Raw genomic sequence first — 24,909 nt, 5'->3', positions numbered from 1 at the left:
GTCCTCAACCAATTTTTCTATTACAAGGAACGTGCGATTTATAGCTACATTTCCTATATCTAACTGGAGTTGAGTCTGCACTTTAACCTGAGAAGACTTATGACCAGTAGGACCTACAATTCTACAACATTGAACAGGAAAAATCGGTGGATTGGCTTTCTGAAGTATTCTTTGAAATAACTTCTCAGAAACGACATTTACTGCTGTTCCTGTATCTAAAGTAACTTGCACAGTAATGCCTTCAATTGCCGCCTGAATTTTCGCAACAGGTTCATGTATTTCAATCTTTGTCTTCCTCTACGGTTTTTGCCCTCTACAGCTCCCTCTAGTAACATGGAAGTCATTCCCCGATATCTTAGCAGATGTGCTATCATCCTGTCCCTTATTCTTGTTAGTGTTTTGCACATATTACTTTCCTCTCCAATTCTGCTTAGAACCTCCACATTCCTTACCTTATCAGTACACCTATTTCTTAACATTCGTTTGTAGCACTACATCTCAAATGATTCGATTCTCTTCTACTCCGGCTTTCCCACAATCCATGTTTTACTACCTAATATGCCGTTCTCCAGACGCATATTCTCAAAAATTTCTGCCTCAAATGAAGGCCTATGTTTGATGCTAGTATACTTCTCTTGGTCAGAAATGCCCTTTCTGCCAGGGCTAGTCTGCTTTTAATGTCCTCCTTGCTCCGTCCGTCATTGGTTATTTGGCTGCCTATGTAGGAGAATTCCTTAACATCATTTACTTCGTGACCATCAATCGAGATGTTAAGTTTCTCGCTGTCCTCGTTCCTGCTACCTCTCATTACTTTCGTCTTTCTTCGATTTACTCTCAGTCTATATTCTGTGCTCATTAGATTGTTCATTCCATCTTGCATACCATGTAGTTCTTCTTCACTTTCACTCAGGTTAGCATGTTACGAGCAAATCTCATCACTGATATCTTTTCACCTTGAGCTTTAATTCCACTCCTAAACTTTCCTTCTATTTCCATAATTGCTTCTTCAGTGTAGAGATTGAACAGTAGGGCCGAAAGATGACATCCCTCTTTTACATCATTTTTAAACTGTGCGCTTCGTTCTCGGTCCTTCACTCTTATTATTCCCTCTTGGCTCTCATACAGATTATGTATTAACCGTCTCTCACATTAGCTTACCCCAATTTTTCTCGGAATGTCGAACGTCTTATACCGTTTTACGTTGTCGAATTCTTTTTGTAGTTCGACAAATTCCATGAACTTGTCCTAATTTTTTAAAATCTTGCTTCCGTTATCAACCGCAACGTCAGAATTACCTCTCTGGGATCTTTACCTTTTCTGAAGTCAAAAAGTTCAGCATTATCACATCCTCAATTTTCTTTTCCATTCTTCTGTGTATTATTCTTGTAAGCAACTAGGATGCATGGGCTGTTAAGCTGATTGTGCGATGGTTCTCGCACTTGTCAACTCTTGCAGGCTTCAGAATTGTGTGGATGACATGTTGCTAGACTCATACATTTTACACTCCAACACGAATAGTCGTCTTTTTTCTCACTTCCCCCAATGATTTTGGAAATTCTTATCGAATGTTATCTATAACTTATGCCTTATTTGATATTAAGTCCTCCAAAGCTCTCTCAAATTCTGATTCTAATATTGGATCCTCTATCTCTTCTAAATCGACTCCTGTTTCTTTTTCTATCACATCAAACAAATGTCTAGAGGCCTTCAATGAACTCTTTCCACCTACCCGCTCTCTCCTCTGCATCTAACAGGGGAATTCCCGTTGCACTCTTAATGTTACCACCCATGCTTTTAATGTGACCGAAGGCTGTTTTGACGTTCCTGAGTCAGTGCTTCCGACAATAATTTATTTTTCGAGTTCTTCACATTTTTATGTAGTTATTTCGTACCAGCTTCCTTGCACTTCGTATTTGTTACATTTTTCAGCGTCTTGTATTACTGTATTCCTGAATTTCCCTGAAAATTTTCGTACGTCCTCCTTTATCGATCAACTGATCTCTTCTGTTAGCCGTGGTGTATTCACAGTTACCTTCTTTGTACATATATTTGTAACTGCTCTTTTTACAGATGTCCATTGCTCTTCGACTGTACTGCCTACTGAGCTATTCCCTATTGCTGTATCTATAGCCTTAGAGAACTTCAGGCGTGTCTCATCACTCCTTACTTCTGTATCCACTTCTCTGCGTATTGATCTTCCTGACTAATATCTTCAACTTCAGCCTACCCTTCTTCACTACTACATTGTGATCTGAGTCTATATCTGCTCATTGGTACGCCTTACAATTCATTATCTGATTTCAGAATCTCTGTCTGTCTATGATATAATCTAACTGAAATCTTCCCCTGTCGCCCGGCCTTTTCCAAATGTACCTCCTCCTCTTGCGATTCTTGAACGGAGTGTTCCCTATTACTAGCTGAAATTTGTTACAGACCTCAATAATTCTTTCTCCTCTGTCATTCCTTGTCCCAAGCTCATATTCTCCTATAATCTTTTCTTCTACTTCTTCCCCTACAATTGCCTTCCAGTCCCCATTGACTATTAGATTTCCGTCTCCCTTTATGTGCTGTATTACCCTTTCAGTATCCTCACATACTTTCTCTATCTCTCCATCTCTCCATCTATCATGAACTATCGTTGTCGGTGTTCGTTCGGAATTTTGATAAGAGCAGATCTATCACTGAACTGTTCACAGTAACACACTCTCTCCCCTACCTTCCCATTCATAATGAATCCTACTCCTGTTGTTCGATTTTCTGCTGCTGTTGATATTACCCTGTGCTTTTCTGACCATGAATAATTTTTTTTCTCCGTTTCACTTCACTGATCCCAACTGTATCTAGATCGAACCTTTGCATTTCCCCTTTCAGATTTTCTAGCTTCCCTACCACGTTCAAGCTTCTGACATTCCATGCCTCGACCCGTAGGGTGTTATCCTTTCGTTGATTATTCAATCTTTTTCTCATCGTCAGCTACCCCTTGACAGTCCCCTCCCGGATAGCCGTGTCGGGGCTGTTCCAGAATTTTTTGCCAATGGAGAGATCATGATTACACTTCTTCAATTACAGACCACATGTCCTATGGATAAATGTTATGGGTCTTCAACTCAGTGGTTTCCGTTGCCCTCTACATCCTCATGCCGTTGATCATTGCTGAATCTTCCGCCTTTTGGGACAGTTTCCCACCCCAAGGACAAGAGAGTTCCCTGAACCTCTGTCTGGTCTTTGACAAGGCCATTGGCAAAATGAAGGTGACTTCTTATGCCGGAAGTCTTCGGCCTCCAGCGCTGATTATTAATCAAAATTAAAACGGTGGCGGGTTTCGAACCACGACCGAATACATTTTGATTATTGATCAAAGACACCATCCCTTTCTTTATATATATATATATATATATATATATATATATATATATATATATATATATATATATATATATATATATATGTTGCTACAGTTGAAGGAGACCAAAGCGAAGTAGAGGGGGGAAAAATAAAGGGTATCGTCCGGGATATGAACCCGGGACCTCTCGCACCCTAAGCGAGAGTCATAACCCCTCCCCTTTTTTCTATTTTACAAATGGATACAGGACTGACGTTCCTCTTCGTCTACATAACCAGAATAATAAACGTCGTCACGTTAGGACATAAGGATGCTCCATGCTATAGCCCTCTGCGTCGTATTGTCGCTGTGTTGTTTCCGTTGTTTGTACAATCTCATTAATAAAAGGAACTGGAAAGAGATTCGAAAGTTATCTTCTTATGTCATAGATAATCCAGCTCCGAGGCGGATTATGGAATGCGCTCCAAAGAAAACTAGAAAAAATATTGTCTGTATTTAGGGTTCTTGGCGATCGCACAATGTCGTTCGTTGAGGTAATACCAAAAATCGGGTACTGTCTTTTCGCCATTGCCGAATAGGTAGTGAACAACGTGGCCTCTAATCCACGTCCAAGAGTTCGTTTTTGTTCTTGGGAAATACACCCTATCTGGGAAAAGAAGTTATCGTATAGTTATCCTGTCGGAGTATCGTACGTGTGAGAAAAGTCAATATCTGACGCACCATATACTAAACGTCCTTAACCGACCCGCATTCGAAACGATGTTCATCCGTGTCAATCACTTGGCATGTGGCACACAAGGGCTCGTCGGCGAGTTGGATGTGATATAGGTGGGACTAGCACAACTGTTTCCCATTAACAGTTATATACCATGCAGATTGCGCGTCAGTATCAAGGGTGGTGGCATTCACTGCCTGCCACACAGCACGCCACTTTGTAGTGGGGTGTTTGCTTTCAATCACATTCGGCGTCCTGTTCTGCTGCATGGCAGAATATATCTCCCTCGTCGTCATCAAGCGTGTGTGAATTAGTGCGATGTGGATGTAGCATGATTCAAGGAAGAACTGGCTAATGTAGAAGAAAGGTGTTGGTATGTCCGATATCATCACAGGAGGTGTGAGTGAGGTGGGTCGTAAGGCCTCGAGTAATAGACTTGTAAGGCACGTCGGGCTTCGTCGCCACAGGTGCAGGTGGCAGATGACGTACAGGGCCTTTGCACTGTTCTGAACATGACCAAGACCTAAACCCCCTCTGCTCCTCGGGAGGGTCAAGGACTCGTAACGAATCTTAAATAATATGCCCATACTAACAAAGACTCCCAAAACCGGCAACATGCGGTGAGTATCGGGAGTACCTGTGCAAAATGGGGGTGCGTGACACCGAATAGACGTTAGCATATCGCGTCCGTTGCAAGAGCTCTAGATTTCTACGACGGTGCTCACTTTTACCTGCTCTCATCTGTTTCAATAAACGCCTATAGTTAAGGGCTGTCGAGCGCTTCATGTGAGATGTGAAATCAGTGCCGAGACAGCGGATTGTGTCACTGATTCGTAGCTGTGCGACGCATTCGTCGGATAGACCTGTGCCTGTAGACATGGCGTGCGATTTGTGGACATTGAGATTGCTCCCCGATGCCGCGCTGTAGGTCGCCAACCACGCCAATACTGCACGAACATCGTCATTACTGCGAAGAAGTAGTACGATTAGTATTGGCAGTGCAGCAAAATGTGTGTCCACCAAGGGACATCCCAGTCAGGCGTTGTCGGAGGCCATAGAGTAGTGGTGGCGACACATACAACGTGCTGAGATGAGGGAAGTTTCCAACCGATTTCTCATACACAAACAGCAGTTGACCGGCGTTGCCTGGTGAAACGTTGTCGTGATGCATCGAGTAAGGATGAGAAATGCGTACCATCACGTTTCCGACTTTGATAAAGGTCGGATTGTAGCCTATCGCGATTGCGGTTTATCGTATCGCGACATTGCCGCTAGCGTCGGTTGAGATCCAATGACTTTTACCAGAATATGGAGTCGGTGGGTTCAGGAGGATAATACGGAACGCCGTGCTGCATCCCAACGGCCCCGTATCACTAGCAGTCCAGATGACAGTCATCTTATCTGCATGGCTGTAACGGATCGATCCCTGACTCAACAGTAGGGGACGTTTGCAAGACAACAACCATCTGCACGAACAGTTCGACGACGTTTGCAGCAGCATGGACTATCAGCTCGGAGACCATGGCAGCGGTTACTCCTGACGCTGCATCACAGACAGGAGCGCCTGCGATGGTGTACTCAACGACGAACCTGGGTGCACGAATGGCAAAACGTCATTTTTCGGATGAATTCAGGTTATGTTTACGGCATCATGATGGTTGCATCCACGTTTGCCGACTTCACGGTGAACGCACATTGTAACCGTGTAATCGTCATCGTCATACTGGCGTATCACCTGGCGTGATGGTATGGGGTGCAATTGTTTACACGTGTCGGTCACCTCTTATTCGCATTGACGGCACTTTGAACAGTGGACGTTACTTCAGACGTGTTACGACCCGTGGCTCTAGCCTTTGTTCGATCCCTGCGAAACCTTACATTTCAGTAGGATAATGCACGACCGCATGTTGCAGGTCCTGTACGAGCCTTTCTGGATACAGAAAATGCTCGACTGCTGCCGTAACCAGCACGTTCTCCAGACTTCTGACCAACTGAAAACGTCTGGTCAATGGTGGCCGGGCAACTGGCTCGTCACTATACGCCAGTCACTACTCTTGATGAACCGTGGTATCGTGTTGAAGCTGCATGCGCAGATGTACCTGTACACGCCATTCAAGCTCTGTTTGACTCAATGCCCAGGCGTATCAAGGCCGTTATTACAGCCAGAGGTGGTGGTTCTGGATACTGATTTCTCAGGATCTATGCACCCAAACTGCGTGAAAATGTAATCACATGTCAGTCCTAGTATAATATATTTCTCCAATGAATATCCGTTTATCATCTGCATTTCTTCTTGGTGTAGCATTTTTAATGGCCAGTAGTGTACGATTAGTCGCTTCCTCCACTAGTCTCTGGTCTATGGGCTGCACCTAATGCTGGTGATGCCAGGAAGTGGTGCCTTTCCGCCTGGGCTACTGCTGCCTCGCATCAGCCGATTCCAGGGTATCTCTCGGAGGACCTTGGTTCGCACTCCATATTCGCCACCTGCTCCTGAAATGATGCGCTGCGAGAGATACTGCCACCGCAGCAGGTCGGTGACGGCACGTCGTACGCCATGGTTCCGCATTCAGGCCGCAATGCGTCTGATCTCCACGCTGCAGCCTGGTGACACAGGATACACCTATCATCTCTTGGAAACGCCGGTAACGCATCAAGAGCCGGGCTGGCCGTGCTGCATTAGAAAGCAACGTAGCGTCACTAGGACATGGTTACCGTAGAAGCTCACCTCACTCCTGTGTATTGCTGAGCGAAGCTACTACAGTCGCCGCTACGCCGACTTGTTTTTCTCCAGTCAGTGCTGCCGCCCGCGGTGCTCACCCGCCGCTGGAAAGCTGTATACACCTGCCGTATGAAATCTGTATCCATTCTTGCTGTGGTGGATGGCGGGGTGGCAGCCGTTGTGTATGTAATAAGTATAAAGAAAGCCATTGGCTGCAAGTCTATGACTGGTGATGAACTTAAAAATGGTTCAAATGACTCTGAGCACTATGGGACTTAACATCTGAGGTCATCAGTCCCCTAGACTTAGAACTACTTAAGCCTAACTAACCTAAGGACAGCACACATATCCATGTCCGAGGCAGGATTCGAACCAGCGACCATAGCAGAAGTGCGGTTCCGGCTGAAGTACCTAGAACCGCTCGGCCACAGTTGCTGGTGATTAACTTAAGGCTGCCTTTTATGATATTATTATTAAATAATGTTGTTGTTACCACTGCACTTATGAGCCCACGTCGTCTGAGGAACTTGCTCTTACTAGCTGCAGCCCAGCTGACCATTCTGCACTTTACTGTGATCTATTATCTATTCATCGTTTTCCTTGTGTTTGTTGTGGTGCTAATTTTGAATAATGAACAAGTGAGTAGCGGCAATAAAATAACATCTTTCACAGAAACGGGTATCTGAAGTCTCTGCTCAGATCACGTTTCGCCACATTTTGTGTAATTGCATGTAAAGTGAACTAGTGAGCACAAATTGTGAGAAAAACTGTGTGGAAACAGTACATTGAATAGCCATTGATCGAGACAGCAACCAGACACGCAACTGGACGAAAAAATGTAAGTACAGAAACGCACTTAACGTCTACCCACGGAACAGTTATTGATAAATACGCATTAATTTTCTTTATTGGCTAGTTTTCAGATGACATGCTGTCAAAAAAACGACGAAAAAGAGCACAAAATAACGGAAAATAATGATGCAGTTCATTTAGCGATGTAATTTTAAGGTGAGCATATGGACTATCAGACCAGTTGTGTGATTGGATTGAAGAGTTCCTAGATAACAGAACGCAGCATGTCATTCTCAGTGGAGAGAAGTCTTCCGAAGTAACAGTGATTTCAGGTGTGCCGCAGGGGAGTGTCATAGGACCGTTGCTATTAACAATATACATAAACGACCTTGTAGATGACATCGGAAGTTCACTGAGGCTTTTTGCAGATGATGCTGTGGTGTATCGAGAGGTTTTAACAATAGACAATTGTACTGAAATGCAGGAGGAATTGCAGCGAATAGACGCATGGTGCAGGGAGTGGCAATTGAGTCTCAATGTAGACAAGTTTAATGTGCTGCGAATACATAGAAAGATAGATCCCTTATCATTTAACTACAAAATAGTAGGTCAGCAACTGGAAGCAGTTAATTCCATAAATTATCTGGGAGTACGCATTAGGAGTGATTTAAAATGGAATGATCACATAAAGTTGATCGTCGGTAAAGCGGATGCCAGACTGAGATTCATTGGAAGAATCCTAAGGAAATGCAATCCGAAAACAAAGGAAGTAGGTTACAGTACGCTTGTTCGCCCACTGCTTGAATACTGCTCAACAGTGTGGGATCCGTACTAGATAGGATTGATAGAAGAGATAGAGAAGATCCAACGGAGAGCAGCGCGCTTCGTTACAGGATCATTTAATAATCGCGAAAGCGTTACGGAGATGATAGATAAACTCCAGTGGAAGACTCTGCAGGAGAGACGCTCAGTAGCTCGATATTGGCTTTTGTTGAAGTTTCGAGAACATACCTTCACCGAGGAGTCAAGCAGCATATTGCACCCTCCTACGTATATCTCGCGAAGAGACCATGAGGAAAAAGTCAGAGAGATTAGAGCGCACACAGAAGCATACCGACAATCCTTCTTTCCACGAACAATACGAGACTGGAATAGAAGGGAGAACCGATAGAGGTACTCAGGGTACCCTCCGCCACACACCGTCAGGTGGCTTGCGGAGTATGGATATAGATGTAGATGTAGACGTAAACAAAACAAATTGCACATATTGTAATTCTTAGGCTAAAAACAGTTAAACTATTATGAATTTCATATTTGACTTTACAGAAATAAAAATTAGACCCACAGAAGATGACACATAGGTGTCGAAACATATGTGGGTAAGAACAAAAATAAACAAATTGAGTTTGCATAAGGCTGATTTTCAAAACAATCCAATTTTAAATCGTAAGCACGGAAGAACGTCAAGAGGAGCTTCAAATCTTAGTTAAATGAGTATCAATTTACGAATTTCATTTCAATGTTTAGGCGCAGATAGGCAATTAAATCAGTCATGACTTTGTGAATGAATGCTATTGTAGTGCACTTGACTCATCGGGACTTCTTTGTGTGTGATCTGTCGAGTATAATTCAGGTAATATAATGTAAAAGTGTAGCGTAGTACAGCCATGGAAACGTTGTACAAACCTATCCCTCACATTAAGTTTGTAGTACTCCTATAAGTTTCATTTCGTAATGAGCTGCTCAAAATACATGACATATGGAACAACTGACTTGATTTAAGTAGCGAGTTCATGACGCCCATGTAAGTGCATAATATTCTGGCATGAACTCGATTTATTCCTACGCGTCCCATAGTGATTAATTTTATATCATAAATGACATATATGTTTACAACTTCCTGCTACAGATCGTTGTAAATATGGTCCATTTTGTATTCCATTGAAGTAATAGCAAACTAATGTATACGTGTTATTGTAGGTATCCCAGCGTAGAAAATTTATGCTAGTCCAACCCTCCCCCCCCCCCCCCAAGAAAAAGAAGTTTCCGAGTAAATAGGTAAAGCATTAGATCTTGTAGTTCGTCTCTCACAGCGCTAGGAAGTCGTGTATTCTAACCACAGCCCCCAGTGCGACTTCACTCTAGACTACCTCTGCAAGAATTTTTATGGTCTCTGAAACAGTGTTCTATAGGTACACAAATATATAGTACCTGTAATGCTCAAAATGACAAAGATTTTAACGAGCACTGTCTACACCTTCAGCATCATCGGCCAGCATTCCTTCACGAGTATTTACTTGTCCTCGTACAATTAAATCCAAAGTAGGAGATCCTGCTAGCTACTGGATTGATTCATTTCTGCCAGTCCAAAGATAATTGGAAATTTCGTTCAGATGTTTCTTCACAAAGATATTAGCCATTGCAGGCGGTCCTATCTTGTTCAGGACATAATGTTTAAGAAACCGACAGTAGTACATTGTCCACCAAATTGCTGGGTGTTTCTTGCGAGGAAGAATCAGGCAGTTTTCTTCGCCTTCTGCGATTGGTTCGAATAAAACAAAACGCACGTAAATGTTGGTATAGCGAAGAAATGGTACATATGGAGTACTTTGGCAGAGTTAATTTCCTCTCTTTGCCGCCTAAGTCAATCATGACACATTGCTGCCGAGCTTCAAAATGTTTCAAATGGCTCTGAGCACTATGGGACTCAACTGCTGAGGTCATCAGTCCCCTAGAACTTAGAACTACGTAATCCTAAGGACATCACACACATCCATGACCGTGGCAGGATTCGAACCTGCGACAGTAGCTGTCGCGCGTTTCCAGGCTGTAACGCCTAGAACCGCTCGGCCACTCCGGCCGGCGCCGAGTTTCTTTTCGCACCATGTAAAGCGCCTGTCACAAGAAGAGATCGTATAAGCAGTTTATCATAAACATCACACTGTGTAGAAAACCATCCCGCCTTGTTTACTTCACTGTAAGAAGAAAGGAGAAACTCGTGTAAGAAGAAAGAAGAAATTCGTGTTAGCCTCAGATACACTTACTGTGTTAGTAGTGACAATTATGACCTTTCAGTCTGATGCACTGATATTTCTTCACAAGTAACTCTACAACATATTGTCAAAATAACCCCACAGTGTTAATGTAGTCATTTGGATTTTATGCCCAGCACTGTGGCTAGATGTGATATTGACTCAAATAATAGTTCGCAGAAGAGCTTCTGTGAAGTTTGGGAGGTAGGAGACGAGATACTGGCAGAAGTAAAACTGTGAGGACGGGGCGTGAGCCATGTTTGGGTAGCTCAGATGGTAGAACACTTGCCCGCGGAAGGCAAAGGTCCTGAGTTCGAGTCTCGGTCCGGCACACAGATTTAATCTGCCAGGAAGTTTCAATAGTTACGTAGTTAGCAATTTCAGAATTCAGCACTGGTGTTAATTTTCAAATATTTTGAAATGTGATGCCACCACCAGTTTCGACAGTTCATTATTTCTTTCCCGGTACACTTGTGTGCACAAGTTGCTTTCGATGTTATTAAGCCTGGTACCCACCTTGTGACACTTATGTAACTCTGTGCGTAACTTTCTGTTTTCGCATTGCCAAGTATAAAATTTATTAATGTATGGTACAATGGTTTGCTAATCGTAACCACAAATTCGTACAACACATGGCGTAGATAAAGTATAACGTAACACCTAAATTCACTAAAATGATGTATTTGGAATATGTTTAGTTACGAGTGTATGAAATTTAACGTCACACCGCACTCATATCAGCCCATGACGCAAATTCGCACAGAAGATAAAGGGCAATTGTGTGTTATTTTTGATTTTATGGATGAATGAGAACTTGTATCCAATGGATACTGGTTTATAACGTTTTAAATCTGTCTACGATTTAAGCATTTAATGCCTGCCAGCAAACTATGTCCAGAGTAATTCATAAATAAAATTTATCCTTAGTCACGGTAGGACGGCACGAGACACGTACAAAACAACATACAAAACCGACACACAAACACAATTAAATGCTTATTCTCTCTCTCCTTCAACCAGGTGAATGCATTTATTTTCGTAATAATAGCACTGACAAAGTAACATGTTTTTTTAAAATTCTGAAAGATTTTGCGTAAAATGTTTTACATTACGCATGTGTTAAGCATTTTCATCCTTTTTTCACAACCGAAATTTAGATTGTAGACATCATGTGCACATCAGCGTGACCCCTCCCTGACTGTAAAATATCGGAAAGGCTAAAAATGAAGTAATAAAATGAAATAACATACCAGGTAACAGAAAGAATGAAAGATCTTTCTTGTTCCTCTACTGACGTATTATCACTCAAACATATATATAAACTCTGTATTGTAGCTAACAGCGAAGAAAATAAACAAGTAGATTAACATCGAGAAATTCTTTTTCTGATCGCAGGACGATTATCTGTGGTATTACTCTTAGTCAAAGGATATCATCAGTTGTACTTCCAATGCACACAAAAATTCCCACTTAAAACCAATTTGCAGATAAGCACTGTCTTCCGTGGTGGCTAGGATCTTAAATCGAACAAAAAACTCATTAGTCTCTCACGACCTGTTCACGCACCGGTCTCTCTCCACATGCACAATACCGATGTATTTCGTACAAAGTGTTTTATAAGGAATTAATGCCCCAGTGAGAGCAAATTGTTAAAGACGCCTTTAGTAGCAGCTACATGGCTGGTGAAGTGAGAACTCACACAGTGGTCTTCTTGTCCCCTTCTGACACGTTTGAAGCAAGTGTGGTGATCATCTAGTTAACGCTTCAAGATCAGAGATGTACACAATAAACAGGTCTGCTTTTTATATTTTTTACTATTTTCGTTATTCACAGTCGTAAATTTTGTTTAGTATTGACTTTTCGATATTAAAGGTATGAGTTCATGAAATATAGTTGTTTTTATACTAAATATAAATAAAACCCGTCTCAGGTTTTACGTGTTCATTTAGTAAATCACATCACATCCGATATAGCACATTGCAGATAACTCAACAATCCTGCAGCAAAAAGAAATAAGCAATTCGTATTGCCACTTAAGTACACCGACTGTATTAGCAGTGAAAATTATAACATTCCAGTTTGATAATACTGCTCTTTGTCTACTGACTATTAACCTTCGATCTACAACATCAAATATGAAACACCATGGCTGACGCCTATGTTGGTTACTTCTGCCCACTAAACAATATCTCTAACACATGACGAGATGTGCCAACCGCCTTCCACACGAAAGCTCAGTACAAAGCATGTTTCTTGGCTCTGCCAAATTTACTTCACACCAATAGCTATAATATAATTTCCAAATCATAAGATCTATTTTACAAGTTACTGTTGATTCCAGACAAGATTCCGATATGAGTAAGAATTTTAATCATGTCTTTCACATAATAATGTTATTTCTGCTATAGAGTATTTGCTATTGAAAATAATTTTACAGTAACAGATTTACTAGAGGAAGATAGTAAAAACGACATACAAAAATTTAAGCAATTATTCTTACCCTAAAATTGAAAACTGGCAATATACAATGTTGACTGCTATCGTTGTCTTGCAAGTGTAAGGATCTGTTTCTTTTAAGAAATGGGATGGCGCCTGCTGCGCTGGCACAAGAAACTTCTAATATTTAGTTGGTGTTTCAAAGTGTCTTCTACCTTTCGGCCAATGATTGACAGAAACCATTGAGCAAAACAGAAGTGATATATGGCATCCTCCAAAAAAAGTGTTATGGGACCTCTGTTATCCCTAATAAACGATTTAGGAGACAATCTTAACAACCATCTTAGATTGTCTGCAGATTATGCTGTCATCTACCATCCACAAAAATCATTATATGATCAAAACCACCTCAAACTGATGTAGACAAAATATCTTTATGGCGTGTAAACTGGTAATTGACTGTAAATGGCGGAGACTGAGTGGCCATCCACATGCGTACCTTAAGGAATCTTTAAAATTTCAGCTACACAGATGTTATTCATCTAAATACTTTTCGATTACTGTTATAAATTACTTAAATTGGAACAATCACATAGACAATGTTCTGGCGAAAGTGAATCAAAGACTACATTTAAGTAACAGAACACTCAGATAAAGCAACAGATCTACAGGACACCCTACAATGTGTCCCACAACCTTTTACTACTCACAGTATATTCAGATGGTCCTAAAGTGAAAATGGCACCCCAAAATGTCTGCCTCCTCAAGGTCATGTAAATCTTAATCTAATTACAAGTTCTTCATTATTGTGTGTTCAATTATTATGTGCCATATATTAAAGTAGAACATGTACATGTATATGTATGTCTAGGATCTCATCCCAACCTCCTGGATTGATCTCAACTAAATTTGACACAGAAACAGCAGACATCACAAATATCATTACTGTGGGTTTATGGCTTCCTAGTTTCTATAGGAGTGGAGATAGTGGCAAAAACGTGTTTTCCCTCTGACATATATGCTGTCCTGAAAGATACCCATACTATGTATGAAGAGTATCAGCTACCTGACTGACCTGCTTTTGCAGGGCAGGCAACATGTTAGGGACTGGGAACGGTTTTCCTACTCCAACGCTTAGGCTGCCCTGTAGAAAAGTCATTCAGTGTTAGAGTGGTATCAGTTTGCCTTATCGGCTAGCTTTGCGTGGCAGCCTATGCGTCAGAAGCTCCACTGTGTAGGGTATCCTGTATGACAGTACTGCTGTGTTGGAATAGTATCAACCTGTATGGAGTGATGAGTAAGGAGAGAGAGAGGCAGGAAGGAATTGTAGAAAGAAGAGGATAGGAGGGTAGGGACAGAGACAAGGCGAGGAAAAGGAGGACAGAGACTGAAAGACGAACAGACAGACAGTGTGGCGGAGGAGATGGTGGGCACCACAGAGAGGGGGAGAAAGACACGGAGTAATGTGGGGTGGCAGTGAACAGAGAGAAGGGTAGGAGGAAATGGTCAGAAGGAGAATGAGGAGGAGATAGAGGGATGAGGAACGAATGGATAGAGACGAGGAAAGAGAGGGAGGGGAAGGAGGAGATAGGGAAAGGGAGGAGTAGCAGGAGGAGGAGGAAATGAAGAGACAGAGAGAGTGACGAGGAGAAGATGGAAAGAGATGATGTGGGCAGGGAGATGGAGGAATAAGTGGAGTCAGAGAGGAGGGGGAGAAGGTGTGAACAATAGTGTCTCGATCATATATGCTTTCAAAGACGCAGAAAAAAGGCTAGTTATTATTATAAAACAAAAATAGATTCATAAATTCATTAAAAAATTATTAACTTTAATCTCTGTGGAAAATACACATTTCCAATACGAATTTTAAAGTAAATAACACTACTTGTACCTTCAGTGTGATGCTTGAGCTTGCTTAGCTGTACTCTGGCGGCTGATTGATGGCGGAATGGTTGACAAAGCATGCCTCATATCTTCATTGACGGATTTGAATCTCCTTCGCTTTCATGGTTTAATTCCAGTCAATGTCGAGAAGCTCATTCCACAAAAATATGTTGAAGATAATTGGGTATTCACTGCTTATTGACAACGACATTTTATCCAAAGGCTCTTCAACAAATTTTGATTTCAGTTTTCTGTCTCCTTATGAATGTGGCAATTCCTGTTGTAGGCCTACACGTAGATTATTCGGAAGATATTTCGGATGAACAAATGGATGTCGAAGCCTATCAATATCTTCAACACTCCCCTCAAAATATATTTTTTCAAACTCTGCTGTAAGAATACTAATTGTTCAGTAATCAAGTCCATCAACACCTTAGGATCTTGAGTAAGGGGCAATACAATTAGAAACATCTCATGCAACACTTTTTCATTTCTCTATAACCACAAATTTAGATTATTAATATATCCTTGAATATTGCCCATACTAGTCAGAATATTTGGTTTGTATCTTTCATTTTTCTGGTTAATTAATTTAAGTTCACGAAAATATTGCAAAGATATGCCTACTTAGATAAATGTTCATCATTTGCAAATAAATCCGCATACTAGTGCTTCTCAATAGTAAAAATTACAAATTTTTAGTTAAAAAATTCACGTTATAACTTTGACTCATGATAAACATCGTACTTTTGTATGTAGCAGATATGTCGCACGCTGTGATCTTATTTCTTAACACAGAAAGTGGCGAAGCCGCATACTTAGGGGTCGCGATTTGATAGACTTCACAGCTTTTACTACTTCATGCACCACAATTTCCAGGACAGACGGCAATGGCTTCGTTATAAAGCAGACAATGGTTGGTTCGTAAGTTAGGATTAATTTCACCTGCTTTATTCGAAAACCTTTCAGTTGGCGTGATACAGAAGCAGCTCTGTATATACACTATCGCATTCCTCCAACGTAAAATCGTTATGGATCAAATATTCGTTATTCGCACCAGTTGCTCATTCGGATAGCTCTTTGGCACAAAATAGAAAAAAAGAAAGAAATGACTTGCAATTACATGTCCATCAACGTATCTCTTGTAGGAAAGAAGTTACATGTGAGCTCCAGTACTGGTCGAATCGACAATCAGAAGTCCGAACTTAATTTTCTCATTCAAATTATCTTCAGTGTCATTGGATAATTTACTAACCCGGATGTGATTCTGTTAGTAGAAAAAGGAAATTTTGAAATTTCATTAACAGGCTGTTTTTATCATTTATTTATACGTGGGTTGTTCAGCTACCTTAAAGCTTCCTGTACTTTTCGCGAACTTTTTGCAGATGTAGTTAATTTCTATGGAAAAACCGTCATGTAAAAGTCCAAATTCTCAATATGTAGTCAAAACGATGGAACTATTTTAACCACCGTAGGCAGCCTATGAAAATATAACGGTTGTCAACGTGTATTAAATTATTAAATGGTAAACAGGAAGCTTCATACTTTAACTGCACAAAATTAATTACATTTACCATCATTGAAACATAAAAACTTGCGGTATTGCTAAAATCGAAATTCCTTACTTCCTTACATAATTCGTAAATGTTCGTGCGGCGCCACACCAATGTACCACGTCACACGAGTAGTGGAACACTGTCCTATACTGTGCTTGTCCGTCCTCCTAAATGATCGTCATGGTAAGGTACGAGAAATCAGAGTTCACGTGGAAAATTGAAGTGTTCGTTTACGAAGCGGGCTATTGTAGATGGAATGGTGGAAAAATAGTCTGAAGGTGTTCCCACACGCTGTTCGACAGTGGACAGTAGAAAAGTAGCCTTAAAGTGGTTCGGTGAGCCCTCTGCCAGGCACGTAAGAGTGGATTTAGATGTAGATGTATGACTATTTGAACAAAAATTCTCTAATATCAATAAATAACTTTTTCATAACGACCCTAATTCCTTTCAAGAAAGTTAACACTTTTTCGCAAAAATTGAGATCACGCTGACCAGCTTCATAGCCATTTTCTTTATCTACTACTCTTCTTTCGGCTATGAAAATTCGGTCAACTCTTTGTGTAATTTATAGGGTCTTGGTTACTCTCCACTAATACACTTGACCAAAAATTTCTTTCGGTATTTTTCCTTCTTCCATTAGGTGTTGGTATTAGAGCCACCATTTTTTTTTTTGCTTCAGTCTATCATCTTTCGTTTAAGAGCTATTTCTCTCAAAAATGATCATTACCAAATCAACCCACTCTCTTACAATATTTCACTGATCTCAGGAATCTGGTTTCTGATATCTACATCTTACTAAGGTATTATGTATTCATCATCCACGTCTCTGAGTCATACAATCAATTAGGCGCAACCATTAGTTTATAAAATTTCATTTTTGTCTCTTTCCTCGTTTTCCTGTATATTGTTCCTGGGACTGACACAAATACAGCCAGGTATTTATTCGTGTTGTGATGGATATCGTGATCAATATAGTAATTTACGACACAGAAAAAGTACATGTAGCAGGATCCTTGTTCAAAAGGAATTATTGATGTTCATACTGGATACTGGGCTGCAAATGCAGTAAAGGTGTTTATGGTGCTTACATTTACGTATTATATCTTGAGCACATCTATTGACTGGTCCTGAATGACGTCCTCATCTTTTTGAATAATAGCTTAATCTGCGTGAAACAGTATTGTATTTAAGTACAGTCTCTCTTGTCCTTTACGTCTTAGTATCGACTTACTGTTTAATTACATCGCTTATGCACACACTAAAATTATAGGGATGAGCTGCAGCAACAAAGTACCCCTTTATCGATGTAAACGTCTTCAAATTGCAAAAGTTTATTTTCATATCAGGCTGTGTAAGACTATAATTTTCCTACCACCTGGTGAGGACATCCTCGTTTCACAGTATCTCACTGGAGGAATCTCTGCGAAAACTTTTCCTAATCAGTATTTTTTTTAAGTGTTGCTGGAATGATATGCAGCAAGTTGCGTTTTAATATGAACATATTGATTAATTCATTGTTCTCAAAAATATAGCAATATGTGTATCTCATCGCTTCAATCGTGGTAGGTGGACGTCTTTCGTCCTCTGTAACAACACATATACGCTATTATGTAAATTACTCGAAGTGATGCAATACAAAACATCCATATCAACACATGTTGAGTATGTTAGATAGCTTAATAGAGTGACCCCCCTTAAAGTCTACTGTATCAGCCTGCCTTTCAGTACATGTCAGTATAGTTTTGCTTATACACAGAAAAGAACTGACTTTGTACGTGGTATTTACTCCTGATGATACACGTGGCAAAATGTTTATTGTGTATGGTATCAAACAACACAGAAAGTTTCTAGCAAAGTTATTCCATTTTGATATCGTTAGTTACCCTTTGTTAAATTTTTACTCTCACGTTAAGTAAATTTTAGTTATAAGATAAATATATCACAGTAGACAGAAGTCTGTGAATTATTCAACATGCACATGTGACAGATAGTTTTTGTAAGAAAGTAAGCACATAATTGTGCTGTGTAAGAAACTGTAAGAGAGAAACAAATACAGAGTTGTAGTTAGATTAGGAACTCCATGGTAAGTCCAAACTCCATCCCTATTAGGTGTGAAGACGTCTGTCGTACATCTCAATCAAGCTTTCACAAGTTTCGTGCCATGGTAAAAACTGATCAACATATTTTATATTTACTACACTTACTATAGCTAGACATACAACTCCATAAAGACTAATTTTAATGAAGGAGTTTCATGAGTAACGTGTCATATATTTATTTTACCTTTCGACCGTTTCAACACATGTTTTCCATGTGTTATGGAAACTTCACATTAAGTTCAGAAATTAATTAAAATCCTGTACTCTGGTTTGAAATGACAATGAGTAAAAGAGACAAATTGAACCATTAAAGTTACTTACATAATTATTAGTAGTTAAATAAGTGAGCAAACTAATAAAATGCCCTATTCGATGAGCAGTGTAACGTTTTCATGGAAACATATAAACTACACCCTTGGATATAAACAGCATAGCATGTGTACAAACTTACCATTAGCGAAGCTACTTCTGTTAAATTGATTAGAAAATTTATAAAATCACACTTAACGAAAATGGATCGTCCTAAAAAAGAGTAACTAAACAAAATACACGTTGTTAGAAAGGATTTATACAGACATTATACACATTTGCGATGGCGCTTGATCAGAGGGTAGCCACTTTTAATATAGTTATTTGGAAAAATTTAATTAATGTTATCCGATCGACAAAGAGAAAGAGTAACATCCGGTTTCAATAAGTTTTTTCTACAATTTTCATCAACAACATATTCGCTTTCATCAGAGAGACGTGATTAGCTCACATGACTGAAAATATCCAAGCGGTGTCAGCTAGAAAGAGTGGCAACAGGCAGAGCCACATGACAGGTAAATACGGTAAATAAAATATAACAACTCCAGTTACCAAGGCTGGACACTCAAGAGTCCAGCTTGATGGTATTTCAAGGCAGATACATTGGGGCGTAGCTCTTCACAGCTGCTCTCCAATCGATAATGTAAATCGGAGGACGATTATATTTTACTGCTAGCTGTTATTCCTTTGGTGTCCACAGTGTTGTTGTATACGTATCGCGTATTTAGGTCACCAGGGATGTTAGTACCAAAAGCCGATGGACAACTGCCACTCTGTGTGTTTAGGCACGGCAGCACGTGCGACAAATCTACCTGTAACCGATCGTGTGATGGCTGGGTATGCAGCTGCTCCGTTGTGTGCATACGAGAGTTCGGCGCTATAGTGGCAGCAACCGGCGTCGGCAGCTGGCGCCGCTGCCAGATGGGGATTTATGCGCTGAGCGGGGAGTGGTTGGTGAGGGCGGTTGGCCGGAGGTGGAGGGTGGAGGGTGGGTGGTGGGAGGCGGAGGGTGGAGTCTACAGCTGCGGCGCGCTGCGCGAGATTACCGCCACTCAGCGCAGATCCTGTCGCCTCGGGGGGACGCTTTTTGCGCGGAAGACCACCGGAGAAAAGGAGGGAGGTTTAAAAAGTTTTTCCTAGGCTTTTGCGTCTCTCACCGTCGTCTCCACTATCTGATTTACTTAACAGGTTTCTTCCTTCTCTGTATGTCTCTTTCACTCGATATCCTGCTCATCTCACATTTCTCTTACAGCTTTCTCCAGGAGATGTCAATCGCTATACACAGGGAATGTCACATTTATGTGCCCCATCCCAAATTACTTTTCCCCAGAAGCAAAATAAAAAAAAAATACTGAAACATGTCAAAGAGACGTTGTTTAGCCATTAGGGGAACTCTAAATCAGCAAGCCTCTATTGTAACATTGTTCGTTACGAAGATATGACCAACACTACATCAGTTTTAAACAGCAACTTGTATTTATTATTCGGTAATCCATTTCTCCTCCTCAAGGCCTGTTCAAAAACGTTTCACAGTGCACTATTCACGTAAACATGTAGTTATTGAAAATTTAACCCAAAACCAACTTTGACTCACACGTAATATCACACAGTGCAAGCACGTGGATTTGCGTAACTCATCTACTTGTTGGAGTCGACAGTAAAGAAATAGAAACACTAGGAACATACGCACCGCTCATTCAGTAGGTAACAAGGAGAGGAAGTGGATAACCGGAAAAACAATATGTGATGCTGTTTAAAAATATGTCTGCTGTTCATGTCTCCATAACGAACAAAGTCGCAAGAAAGGCAGTCACGCTGGTTAATGTCCTTGTAGCTAAAAAAACATTTATTAGATACATTTTTTTTCTTTTTCGTCTGGGCAGGAAGTTCTTAGGGTTTTTAAGTGAAACGCGATACTCTATATAGGAGTATGCTTCGATCTGTCGATGTAGGTTCCGAACTTAACTCTCTCTAAAAAAAAAAAAAAAAAAGTAACATTTTTTTTAATTTCTTGCTCTAGTTGTCCATGTAGTTATCAGGATCGTACAGACCTGTGTATGTCTTGTTGTTTTATATTAATGATTAAAGATGTTCATAAACTGTAGATTTGACAGTCTTCATCACATTTTACATCAGTCCGAATGATAACTGGTTTCAGCTTTACAGCCATCATCAAGTCCACAAGGGAAGACCAAAAATAAAGGCATTGTCTCTCAGAATTTTCCTCTAGTAGATCTGACGATAGCTATAATCCAAAACGATTTTCTCCGTAAATAAAATAAAACTTATTTAGATATTAACTTCACTGGGTGTCTGCAGATAACATTTAAACTAGTAGATATAAAAGTGAAGATGTCCCCCTCTCCCCCCCCCCCCCCCGTCCAAATGGAAATTATCTCATTTAAAATTGTATTCGGCTCAGAAAAAGACACCAAACATTAGCAGTACATTGTAGAAAAACCAGAAAGGAAGATTCCTTAATGATTTTCACAGAACGAGAACATACTTTCTTGAACGCAATTATTGGGTATAGGCCAGGTCATTAAGGAACTCAACCTATTTATCACTGGAAGGGAGATACCTGCCATAGCATGAAAACAACTTGTCTTGTCTTATTTTACAGACGTCATTCCTCAGAAACTCGAATGAGAGTGTAACCGTGGTCAAAAATGTGTCGCTATCTTGGGAATGTAGTATGTATATCTTCATGTATAAGGAGAGCTATACTCGTACGTCGGTGGGAACATTGTCAGTAGTAAATATTTTGGAAGCCTCTAACCACGACAAGTGGTTGAATTTAAGTACCTTATGAAATACGATATTTGGAAATCTTTTTGCGATTTATATCAACGACACCATACTGTCACATGCGATCATTCTCATTAGGTAAGTTAACATCAATGTAAAATTTCGACGAGTTTTCCCACAGTTCAGTACAATACCTGCAGTGACTGCATTGCACTTGTTGTTATAACAATCCATTTCAGCTCCAAGATCATATATTCTGTAGAATATGGCTACTGAAATCCGTAATCGTAAGGTGACAGTTTTCTATAACACAATGCCGAAATTTTTTCACATTATCATTATCTGTGAGATATGGTAGCCAACTGTGGTCTTCATCTCAGACAGAGTAACTAATTCCGGAAAGTTCATATCAAAAACTAACATTTCCAATAAAAAAGAGAGTATTAGTAATGAGAGACAGTTTCTTGTGGTAAAGAAAGAAAACTGATGAAGGATTGTTTTGCTCAGTTTCTGAGCTAAGATCATCCTCCGTTGTAAAATCAGCTGTTGACTGATATACGACATCTGTCATTTTCCAGAAGCCACAAGTGGAGCGCTGACTACGGCTGGCCATGACTTTTGTGCCAGCTGGTTAAAATCTACACCAAGGAATATTCTTCTGAATTTGTTGGGCTTTTTCTTAAAATCATTACAAGCGAATTTAGTAATTTATTTCTAACTACATCATGGCCAAGTTTCTTCCCTATGTTATTCATGTGAACTGTGACCCTTTTGTAATGACCTGAATGTTGATGAGACGGTTATTTCTGTCTTTTCCTCCATAGTGAACAATAACAGCGTTATTTTCCATACTTTCCTAATGATACAGAGCACGGATTACGCACGGTTGTATTCGTTTACCGCTGATCGTGAGTATGACAAACTGTCTTTAGTGCTAAAATACATCATGGAGAGAAGTCTTCCGAAGTAAGAGTGATTTCAGGTGTGCCGCAGGGGAGTGTCGTAGGACCGTTGCCATTCACATTATACATAAATGACCTTGTGGATGACATCGGAAGTTCACTGAGGCTTTTTGCGGATGATGCTGTGGTATATCGAGAGGTTGGAACAATGGACAATTGTACTGAAATGCAGGAGGATCTGCAGCGGATTGACGAATGGTGCAGGGAATGGCAATTGAATCTCAATGTAGACAAGTGTAATGTGCTGCGAATACATAGAAAGATAGATTCCTTATCATTTAGCTACAAAATAGCAGGTCAGCAACTGGAAGCAGTTAATTCCATAAATTACCTGGGAGTACGGATTAGGAGTGATTTAAAACGGAATGATCATATAATCGTCGGTAAAGCAGGTGCCAGACTGAGATTCATTGGAAGAATCCTAAGGAAATGCAATCCGAAAACAAAGGAAGTAGGTTACAGTACGCTTGTTCGCCCACTGCTTGAATACTCCTCAGCAGTGTGGGATCTGTACCAGATACGGTTGATAGAAGAGATAGAGAAGATCCAACGGAGAGCAGCGCGCTTCGTTACAGGATCATTTAGTAATCGCAAAAGCGTTACGGAGATGATAGATAAACTCAAGTGGAATACTCTGCAGGAGAGACGCTCAGTAGCTCGATATTGGCTTTTGTTGAAGTTTCGAGAACATACCTTCACCGAGGAGTCAAGCAGCATATTGCACCCTCCTACGTATATCTCGCGAAGAGACCATGAGGAAAAAGTCAGAGAGATTAGAGCCCACACAGAAGCATACCGAAAATCCTTCTTTCCATGAATAATACGAGACTGGAATAGAAGGGAGAACCGATAGAGGTACTCAAGGTACCCTCCGCCACACACCATCAGGTGGCTTGCGGAGTATGGATGTAGATGTAGAGTAGATGTAGAACTGTTGTACACGGCTTACGATCGGCGAAACGCAAATATAATGCTCGCAATGAGTACATCATGCTACAATGTCAGTGAAACAAAGAACTAGTTTGTGATGTTTTCTTTTTTCCTCATCTTCTTCACTTTGAAGCACTACATAATGAGCTGTCACTGTCGCTGTTTCACTGTTTACCATATGACTGTCCGCCATGTTTGTTTTTACAGCTGGTAAACAGTGAATGCGTGACAGTGACAGCTCAATATATAGTGCTCCATAGTGAAGAAGATGAGAAAAAAGAAAACATGACAAACCGTGAAACAAAACAGTCACTGTAGAAACATAACACATCAGGAAAACCCCACTATGTGGTAGAAAGCCATAAAATAAAAGACCACTGAAGATGCTGCAACTGCAGTGAAACATGTATGAGACAAAAACCAAAATTGTGTTTTGCTAAAGCCAGACCCCATCCAGAAACATACGTATGGTTTTTCAGGTTTCTACGATACTTATCCACTTCTGTGTTACAAAGCGAGGGGCATAGTCCAAATAAAGAGTATTTGGTTTTTCATTTTTGCCTTAAAAATTAAATTGTTATGTTTTCTTAATTTAAACAACTTTTATGAACAGTCTTTCATAAAACATCGATAATTAAGAATTTGTATTTCGGAATGGAAAAAGGAATTTCGCGTCCAATGTATAATTAGAAATGATAAGACGTGCATTATTCATAAAAAATGGTGATGGGTTTCATAATTACGAAATGTAGGTGTTTCATATTGAACGAGAAGAAAAATTGATAGTGGGGAAATCTGAACAAACGCACTAGTAACCGCATTTACTTTACATTCCATTACGCTACTGACTGCGCTACACGTCCAATGTGAGTTCGTTTGTCAACTGCATTATATACGAGGGTCACTCCAAAAGAAATGCACACTATTTTTGTAGAAATACAGTTTTCATTCTGCATGTGTGAAAGTTTTACAGTGTGTAGATACATCCTTACCGCTTGTTTTCAAACTTATTTCAACCTGTTCCCGTGAGTGGCGCCCTCACAGCATGTCTTCAAGATGGCTGCTACACTTGTCGTTCGTCAGAAGCAACTTGCTGTCATAGAATTCCTGTGCTGTGAAAACGAGACAGTGAGAAACATCCACAAGAGATTGAGAAAGGTGTATGGAGATGTTGCTGTCAATCACAGTACAGTTAGTCAGTGGGCAAGCAGGTTACGTGATGAAAGCGGGCACGGCAATATTGAGAATAGTCCTCGCAGCGGCAGGCCTCGTACTGCACACACTCCAGACAATGTGCAGTGAGTTAATGAATTGGTGACTGCTGACAGACGCATCACAGTGAACGAATTGTCACACTACGTTGGAATACGGGAAGGAAGTGTTT

This window comes from Schistocerca nitens, chromosome 6 (genome assembly GCF_023898315.1).
Source record: "Schistocerca nitens isolate TAMUIC-IGC-003100 chromosome 6, iqSchNite1.1, whole genome shotgun sequence".
Lineage (NCBI taxonomy): Eukaryota > Metazoa > Arthropoda > Insecta > Orthoptera > Acrididae > Schistocerca > Schistocerca nitens.
This window is presented reverse-complemented; position numbering follows the sequence as displayed.